Raw genomic sequence first — 3,306 nt, forward strand, 5'->3', positions numbered from 1 at the left:
AGGACCTGGAGAAATAGGACCCGGAGATTTAGGACCTACAAATAGGACCTGGAGAAATAGGACCTGGAGAAATAGGACCCAATCTTCAAACATTTTTTGAAGGGTCCTATTTCTCCCTATTGAGGGTCCTATTTCTCCAGCCTTGAGGTCCTATTTCTCCATCTTAAAAAAATTAAATGTGTAATGGGCTTAATTTTCCGATATGTTGAAAAAGAAACCGAACGGCTTATATTGGTTTCTGCACTTCAAACACCGTTATCAATATGACGCCTTTTCACTGCATTATAACTTTTTTAAAAAAATTTACATTCATAATATTTTTGCAGGATTATATGCTTTTTCTATTGCTTTTTAGAGCTCATTTAATAGAAAAGTAATTTTGTTTATACAGTATTTGGATTTTCGCATTTCACTGGTGTTTTCAGGCCTACCATCACCCGCCCTTTACTAGTGTCGCTATTCACTTTTTTTTTCTTCGTGCCTCAATGAGGATTCTTGGGAGGGCACATAAGTACCTCTTAATACACAGATAACTAAGAAAATTATTATATAAAAATAATGTAAGAAACGTTAATTTCATAATAAAACACTGTTTGCCCTTGCGCAAAATATTGTTTTTTACGATATATATGGCAACGGTTACTACAAGCAGACGACTGTTTCAAGCTCGAAGTGTCAACATCCTACAATTCTATGAATCGTTGAAGTTGCTTATTGTAAGCGGTGTTTGTTTGACAGGTAAGTGGCTAGTTTCAGTAAAATTAAAAATTTTCTATTACCTAGGTTTGGCAGTTTTGGTACATTTCAAATTCATGTTGGCATTAGCACCACAGAAGAAAAAAATTTACTTGGAAGGAAAGGTATTTAAAGTGTAGACATAATTTTATTAGTTGCAGTTGGAAATTTGACACACATTACTAATCCGAAATGTTTCTTAGGTGGTTACTTTCAAGGAGAATCATGAAACTAGAGCATGATTTACCATGAACCATTTGGGAACCAACTTGTTAGCTGCCTTATAGCTATCATCCTTCTGGTAATCTAGATTTTCACAGATTTTTTGTTCGTGAAATTTATGTAATCATTTTTCTTATCGTTCAGATGAAATAACAGCATTACAGCTGTTAGTTACGTCAAGACATTAATCTCAAGATGCAAGTACTGAGCTTTAACGGATTTCAATTTACAGAAGCAAGACATCCAATTCTGTTGTTGAGGAGAAAACCAACTACACACCCAGCTATGAATGGACACATATGTGTAATTGAATCTAAATTAATTTTATTTTTATGGTTTAAAGGCTTTTCGTTCTAATCTTCCTGCTAGATAGTATCTGAGAGCCATTCTTTAATTATCATTTCACTTAGATGCATTTTCAACTAGTAACTACATTAATTTATTATCGTCTTAGGTAGCAAACCGAAATCGGTACCATCGCTGAGCAGTGCCCAAGAAAATGTCCAGGAGCACGTAACACTATTCCTTATTATTGATTTCCATGATATCAATATTGGATATGGATCACGGGATCTCATGTTGAAGGCGAGGGGGAGGAGAACACCCAATCCGTTAGAAAGCTGAAAAAAGAAATGACCGTCGAAGAAAGGCACTTAATCCGTGCCCAAAAGTATAGGATACATAAACATTTTTACGTTTTGCGTTTAATTATTTAGAGTTACTTGTGTGTGAAAAGGCTACAACTCATCGAATCGGACTTTTATAAGCATGCCAGCATTAATGAAACGGCGCGGACGCTAGATCTTGATCTCGATGTCGTTGTCGTTGATCAAATTTTCAACTTTTGGGTTCTTAAACGAAAGGTGTGTGCTCCCAAATTCATGTGACTCTACTACAAGCAATCAATTTTCTTTTTTAAAATTTCCAGTCCAACCGAGACAGACCATTGCTACCGCCCAAAACCACTGAAACGGAAAGATTAAGTCAGCAACAACAGCAAGATATGGAACGTATGAAATTGTTTGTACAGCTACGACAAGACCTAGAGAGGGTATGAACATACTTCTCATTAACTTTATTATTTTATCTCGTTAAATGCAGAGTTGTCAGTAAAAACTGTTCTTCGCTGTAGGTTCGAAATTTGTGTTACATGGTCAGCCGAAGAGAGAAATTATCACGATCGTATTTTCGATTGCGAGAACAAACCTTCCACAAGCAACAGCGATTTTGTCTCTGTCTGATCTACAAAAAACTATCACCCCAGCAGAACTGACGCCAATCATGGCTCCAATGTCTATGACCTTGTATATTTACGTGGGGAAACGATCCAAAAAGAAGGCTTTGAACAAGTCATTCAACTCATAGCAGGCGTACAGTCGAACATCCCCGCAATGAAAAAGGTTTGGCTTTTCCGTAATTATCGATGACAAGGAAACAGTTCTCAATCTGTGTGCGTTGAATTTATTTGGTTGCAGGATAAAAATGGAATCGTTGGTCGTCCCAATCATTTAAAGGAAGACAACCCATACAAACGCACGTACATGAATGGGGGCGAAAGTCGTTGATTCCGCTCGCTATCTTCCATCAGTGCCGAATCGGCTGCCTCTGATACTGAAACAAACAGTAGATGGAAGAGACCGGTATTTCAAATCATCTTCCTGTTCGAGTTTCTACGCCGATCACAATTTCCCATTTTTTATTCTTTCCGTCCAGGTGAGAACACCTTCGCAAACATCAATTACCTCGGTCGACAGCGATTTCGATGTAGCCATTACACAGCTTGGTTCCAAAAAAGCCAGTTCGAAAACTAGTGATAGAGCTGGCAAGTTCATTTACACCGACAGTGAAGAAGAAGCGGGACCTTTTAGGCTTTTGATGTTACCTGCTAAATTTTTGTTTAATTGTTTGTATTTTGTAAAAATAAATGTAAATCAATTACCAAAAATTTATGGTTTTATTTTAATTTAAACAAATTTTCTTGCGTCCTTTGGCTGCCGCGATCCGGACATTCCGCGGATGTTCCAATACGTACGTTCACTGAACGTACGGATTTGCCATCCTGCAGACGTCCAACTAAGGACGTCCGTAGTACTCCCAAATAAGGACGTTACCAGGACTTCCAATTAATTACGTCCGTAGGACGTCCTCCAGTGGACGTCCCTAAAACCGGACATTAGGACATCCTGGTGACGTACATCTGCCGTCAGAATAGGACGTCCCGATCGGCCAGCCAGGACGTAGATGGGATGTCCCTGGGACGGACAAAGGCTAGTAGGGTATGTATGTGCTATAATCTTTTTGTTTAAGGAAGGCAAGCCAGCATATGCCATCCAATTTCAGGGGAAAAGC

At 38.5% G+C, this 3,306-nt stretch overlaps 1 long non-coding RNA gene across 3 annotated transcripts; it reads left to right on the forward strand.

Annotated features, from left to right (window-relative positions):
- Positions 1–676: 676 nt before the first annotated feature.
- Positions 677–2,902, forward strand: LOC130692657 (uncharacterized). 3 transcript variants are annotated; one of them, XR_009001499.2, is made up of 10 exons: positions 698–716; positions 784–860; positions 939–1,036; positions 1,102–1,260; positions 1,412–1,627; positions 1,694–1,820; positions 1,886–2,008; positions 2,090–2,357; positions 2,433–2,597; positions 2,671–2,902. It is a non-coding gene; the product is annotated as an uncharacterized LOC130692657 (long non-coding RNA). The 3 variants fall into 3 exon arrangements; XR_009001500.1 differs by having other exon boundaries at positions 677–860; positions 1,416–1,627; XR_009001498.1 differs by having other exon boundaries at positions 679–860.
- Positions 2,903–3,306: the final 404 nt, after the last annotated feature.

This window comes from Daphnia carinata, chromosome 6 (genome assembly GCF_022539665.2).
Source record: "Daphnia carinata strain CSIRO-1 chromosome 6, CSIRO_AGI_Dcar_HiC_V3, whole genome shotgun sequence".
Lineage (NCBI taxonomy): Eukaryota > Metazoa > Arthropoda > Branchiopoda > Diplostraca > Daphniidae > Daphnia > Daphnia carinata.